This window comes from Mastomys coucha, unplaced genomic scaffold, assembly GCF_008632895.1.
Source record: "Mastomys coucha isolate ucsf_1 unplaced genomic scaffold, UCSF_Mcou_1 pScaffold7, whole genome shotgun sequence".
Classification (NCBI taxonomy): domain Eukaryota; kingdom Metazoa; phylum Chordata; class Mammalia; order Rodentia; family Muridae; genus Mastomys; species Mastomys coucha.
The window spans coordinates 78,694,528-78,700,819 of NW_022196913.1; the positions used below are offsets into that span (position 1 = coordinate 78,694,528).

The 6,292-nt window shown below is 43.2% G+C and overlaps 1 protein-coding gene across 1 annotated transcript in view; it reads right to left on the minus strand.

The window, feature by feature from the left end:
• Dpys (dihydropyrimidinase) overlaps positions 1-6,292 on the minus strand; it is an 85,855-nt gene that overhangs the window by 3,458 nt on the left and 76,105 nt on the right. The window lies entirely within an intron of this gene.

A 6,292-nucleotide genomic window follows, 5' to 3' on the forward strand; every position in this document is an offset into this window, starting at 1 on the left:
TCTCTCTCTGCCTCTGCCTCTCTGCCTCTCTGCCTCTCTGCCTCTCTGCCTCTCTGCCTCTGCCTCTGCCTCATCAGAGACTTTGCTTGATTCTTATTATGGCTTTCCTTCATTCTGGTTCTATCGTCATCTCCAGACAGCCAGTCAGTGTCAATCTCCCACATGTGCCACTCAAGTGATGCACTGGTCTCTTGGAGATGTCACATTTGAAACTTTAAACTTGCCTAACCCCATAGTCTCTGACTATATTCTTCATCTCAGGTTTTTACCCCTGTGCTTCTCCCTCTTGAGGCTCTAGCTGCCACAGTAGGCTGAAGCCTATGTAGTTATAATCCAAGGCAGGACACTTCTAAAATGGGAAAGGTACCTGACATTGTAAGTTTCCATAACCCAGGCAAGCAAACCAAGATTTCCTCACACCCTCTCTTCACCATCTCTTGCCTACTACTTGCTGGTCTTGCCTTTCTCTCTGTTCCTCTTGGCTAACCCCATGGTGTATTTCAGTGACTGTTCTGAGGGAACTAACACAGTGGGCAGACATTTGGTCATGCATTTGTGTGACCTGGCACTTCCCAGACCCTGCTCCATCTTCCTCTTTCTAAAGCAGTTCCTGGATCCTAACTACTTTGTTGTGTTCGCTTGTTAACTTTCTGTGTGTCCTGAGCATCTTTGGAACAGACCACAGCACCAAGTGTGCTGGGTCCTCCTTATTCATGATGGGCTTCTTTTAGAGCAGTGATTCTCAACCTTCCTAATGCTGCAACCCTTTTTAATATAGCTCCTCATGTAGTGGTGACCCCCAACCATAAAATTATTTTCATTGCTACTTCATAACTGTAACTTTGTGACTGCTATGAATCATAATGTAAATTATCTGTGTTTTTTAGATGGTCTTAGATGGTCTCTCCAAAGGGGTTGTGACCCACAGGTTGAGGTCAGCCACTCTAAACATCCCTTCCATGGATCCTCGATGCAGATTCAGGACCTACATCAGAAATCCCAGTTCAGGCTTGTGCACAGACTAAGATGTCTAATCTTTTCTTTCCTTTTGATTCGGCCCAGGTAAATACCAGACCTGAAGCTGTAGCCCTCTCTCCCACGGGGACTCTTGGGTATACACACCACTGTGTTCTGCAATTGCCTTTGCCTTGTCTGTCTCTCCCAGAGGACTGGGGCTTGGTAGATTACTCTGTTGTTTCATAATGATAAATACAAGCAATATGCCAAAACTATGAGGAAAATGACCCTTGGAACAGAGAGTCAGGGTGTTTTTCAGATAAGCCCCCTTTCTTCCTGTGTGAGATGTCCTGGTCCAGACTGACTCCATTTTCCCCAAGCTCCTTTGTTGTACCCCCATCACCACGTATTACTTTCAGGGCTGCCCTTTCTTGTGAATTAGCTGCATTCAATGTCCAGGTCTCAGGTCATCTGGTATCTAATAATTGCTTCCCAGCTGTCACTGCCCTCTCTGGTCAGGCCCTCTGGACAGCATGTAGCCTGGTAGTCCCCACTTTGCTCACACCCTCTATGTCTCAGTTCTGCCAGTCAGGGCCAGACTGAAGTTCTCCTGTTTATCCACCTCAGACACTTTGGGTGGGCAAAGCCTGGTTTTCTACCAGACTAACGAGGAGATGGAGGCTGCTCTTACCCACACTGCCATCACAGAAGTAAATCAACTCTCAAGTGTCTTGCCACCCTACACTGAACAACCTCTCATGCTATCGGATAAGTGACAATAAAGCTTTCCAGAAATGTTAACCTTTTGATATTTTCCTTTCCTTAGAGGTAGAGAAGCTCTGTCCTGGTTAGACCCAAGTCATCCGCATCCCTGTGCTGGCACTTGGTGGATGACTCTTGGTAGATGTTCTTCCTGACATCCTGCTCTATGTGCTTCTCAAAGCCTCAAGGGATCTTCACTGGGACAAAATGGCACTCACTCTGCAGTACTGCCCAGGTGAACTTTTGTTTTCTAAGTAAATGGAACCTACTACTTTTAGCAAATTGAGTGTTGATCCTCTCAATGACAAATTTCCATGTGAAATATGAAACCCCAGCATAGTACAGGGCCCAGATTCAGCGGGGCCAGGTACCGATGCTCAGAGATTACAGTAATGGTTCACAGACTTCTTCCCAATGTCTCCTGCTGAAAGGATACTTAATCCCAGCAGAGTTTTGGTGAAGCATAGAGCACATTGGCCTGGATGAAGGCTGAAATGATCCAGTTGAGCATAGTAAGTGGATTCAAACTCCCACTTTTGGGACTTTTGCTTTAGGGACTTCTACTCTCAGCCTCACAGGCCAGCTTTCTTCAGCTCCTTGGGCAGTTTTGCTTTTACTTGTTCTCTGAAGGTTGGGCTCCCTGAGTATCAGTAAGACCCTTCTTTTATTATTGCCATCTAACAGTTGCCTTGGTGACCTTGGACTTGGGAATGTAAATCTATATTTGATGACTCAACTTGACCTCCAACTTTCATCTCTCCCATTCCAGATTCTTTGATCCAAATAGCTAGAAAACCACAGCATAGAGGTGTGTGTCAAAGTGGGTCACAAAGGAGGACTTACACACTAGGAACTGGAGTAAAAAGAGGCAGGATATGAGCCTTTGGGATCAATAACTGCTGTCTTCCTGGGTCCCATATCCTAGTACCTTGATTCCTCTTGATAATCAATAGTGTTTGTGAAGTGAAGGGAGGGTGCTTGGATATTGGGCCTCTGGGAACTTTATCATTCCGTTGAGAGCAACATTATTTAAAATTATTCAACAGCTCTCTCAAGTTGCATCTCAAGACACTGGGGACCCGAGGACACATCTGGTACAGGTCATGCTATCTCTCAGAGACTTAGTAATCACACTTCACCACCAGTAATTTTCATCTCAGGAGTACTGTGATCCAATAAGACAGTTTGAAGGTAAATACACATGAAAGGGCACCCTAAGTGCCACAGAAAGCAAAATTAGACCCTCACTTAATGGAATATGGGTGGATTATTTTAGCAGATGAGAGTTCAATTTGAGTTCATCATATTTAATTATGATTGTCATTGTGATGTGTTAATAGAAAGACAAAAATGAGAATTATATGCAGTGCTATGAATAAACATTAATTGCAATCATCATTATATCTACATAATTACAGAAATGCTTTTTGCTTAGTTGATCAGGCAAAGAGAAACATGTAAATTGATAGAAAATGTGACTGTATCATCTTAGAGAGAAATGAAGGGATGCCAGATTTTCTGAAGATAGCAAAAACAATGGAAAAGGCCCCATGGGATGACTGATACCATGTCACCCTGGAGAACAAGATGACACCCCCTTGACATTCAGCCCACCCCTAGTAAATCTTGAGGGTCGGGGAGATGGGCTTTTGGACACATTTAGCTGAGCCACCCAGTGTTTTCCCATGAGTCAGTACAACGTGAGCAGTGCCTGGGCTCAACAGAAGAGGCTCAACTATAAAAACACATGTACTTTCTAATTCTTAAAATATACAGTGAATTATTGCCCAAGGACAGTGCAGTGACATTGAACCCTCTCACTTGGGGCTGGCTTCCTGTTTAAGTTTGTTAGCAGGAGGGGAAGTGAGTACCCCTCCCCCCAAGCTGCAGAGGGAAGACTGAAAACCCATGGAGAGATAGGAGGTGTGGGGGGGTACGCACTGAGTAGGGTTAAAACTTTATGAATAATGTGCTTTAGAGTGAGTCTCGATTTCTTAATCTATAAAATAGGGCTGCTACCATTTATCTCCAGGGTTGTGAGAATTAAACTATGACACCTAAGTGATAGTCAATAAATACTACTGGCAGAACGATGTTGAATGGTTAGGTAAAGCAAAGAAAGAACACAGGTTGAGTGCCCCTTGAAATGCTAAAGACTAGACATCTTTTATGTTTTGAAGTGTTTTGGTTGAGCATTCCTAGCTACAAAATTGGACTTTCGAAGTTCTCCAGTGTTTCAAGCCAACTCTTAAAAAGGTTTTGGATTTTGGAGGGTCTCAGTTCTCAGAGAAAGAACCTGTCCTGCAGTAGTGGTCTGGTTAATATTAACAGTAACCCCCCTTCCCCCCCCCCCCCCCCCCCCCCCCCGCTCTCTTCCCTTCCCGTCTTTAACATCCTGGTTGTAGTAGTCTCCTGCCCTTACATCTGCTTCCCGGCTGCCAAGCTGACATCAGTGCCTGAGGACTGCACAGAGATGCACCAAGTGTCTCTTTCAAGCCAGAGGCAGCTCCAGCACATGCTTCACCTTTGCTGCTTAGAAGCCATCAATCCTGTGAATCAGGACTGTATGGCAGGTGGTGACATGAGTTAAATGACTTTCTCACACTACCACCTTGAGAGAGGCATTGACAAACTATAATGTTGAAAATGGAAAATACCCATTTCAAGGACCCAGTCAGTCATCCGCTCAATTTTCTCTTATCTAGAAGGAAAATTAGGCTTATCATTGCAAAGATAGAAGGAGTTTAAAAGCTTTGGCAGCAGTATCCTGCAACCATACATTTCTCCAGGAGGCTGTTCTGATTTCACTCTAAAGTGCAATGTGACCGTATGCTCCAGAAAAGGTTACAGTTGCCTAATACTAAAATGAGAGAGAGAGAGAGAGAGAGAGAGAGAGAGAGAGAGAGAGAGAGAGAGAGAGAGAGAGAATAGCTCAAGTAAGGCTCATATCTTCAACTTTTGTTGAAAATTATTATACTCTAAATACAGAAAAAGCCCAGGGATATAATGCATTTGAAATTAAAGAGCTTTTGTGTTTGGTAAAGAATTAATAACACATAACTTCTCTTTCAGGAAACTTGAGATATCTAAGTTTCTACTACTTTGGTCTTTCCTTTTGTTTCTTTAGTTTCTCTTTCCTTACTGTTAAAGCTCTTCCTTGAATGGCTTTTTACGCAAAATTTAAGAACTTTTAATGTCTTCTTTTTAATTGAGAAAAGTTATGGAAAAGATTAGCTACCTATATTTCAAAATAATACTAATTTTTAAAAAAATTGTCTCCCCTTCCCATTAGATTCGTGTCTTTTATTTTGTACTTAAAATTTTTAAAAAATATTTTATGAGTATAAATATTTTGCCTACATGTATGTCTACTATGTGCACACCTGTTGCCTGGGTAAGGCAGTAGTTGATCAAATCCCTTGGAACTGGAGCTGCAGATGGTTATGAGCTCAATAGGTGCTGAAACGTGGCCTCTAAAACAACAATGTGTTCTCTTAACTGTTGAGCCAGCTCTTTATTTTAATTGTTTTATCATTATGTGTATGTCACATGGGTGAAGGTACTCCATAGAGCTAGAAGGTTGCATCAGATCCCTCCGAGCTGAAGGAAGGTACAGGAGGCAGTCAGCCATCTGGTGGGACTGTTGGGAACAGAACTTGTGTCCTCTAAAAGATCAGCCAATGATCTTAATGCCTTAATGGCTTCTCTCCAACTCCTGAATAGGCCTCTTAGTTCCTAGAATAGTCATTCACCTCATTGTGCTGCCACCTTCAGCCTTCAGGATTGCTCCCTCATTAAACATTAGAACTGCCGCTTCTTAGCGCACAAACCAGCAGAACCCCCAACCCCCACCCCCACCTCCCAGTCCTCACAGTTACCACTTGTTACCTGTCGGCCTCAATACTTTAAATTTAAACCCCTCAGCAAACTCAACACTATCTTAAGCAGTGGCTGGGTTGACTGAGAACTGTAGGGTCAGGATGTGGCTCAGCCCAACATAGGCCTAGGTTCATTCTAGATGGTACCCAGCGTGGAAAAATAAGGGGGGGGCGGGGAAGATAAAAATAATTTTGAGGTATTTGGGAGGAATTTAAAGTATTTAAGAGCACTGGTTTACTTAAGCAAAACCTTAAGAATTATTTGAAAAGTGGAGGCATTTTGTGTAAAGGATTCTGGGTATCCCTAAATCAAACAAATTCACAAGCCCTTGGAACAGAAATCAAAGAGGCCATAAGAATTAAACAAAATGAGGGTTGACGAGATGGCTCAGAGGTTAAGAGCACTCACTGCTCTTCCAGAGGTCCTGAGTTCAGTTCCCTGCAACCATATGGTGGCTCACGACCATCTGGATTGGAATCTGATGCCCTCTTCTGGTGTGTATATGTACTCTTATACATAAAATCAATCAGTCAATCAATCTTTTTTTTAAAAAAATTGAACAAAATGAATGGAAAACAGCTAGAGAATTTCGCTGGAGGGGAATACATATTTGAAAAGTGGGAAGAGGGGATGTTCCTGAAGGAAACATGCTTTACAAGGGCTCTTTGGCGGTGTAGGGGGCTTGGGGGGGGGG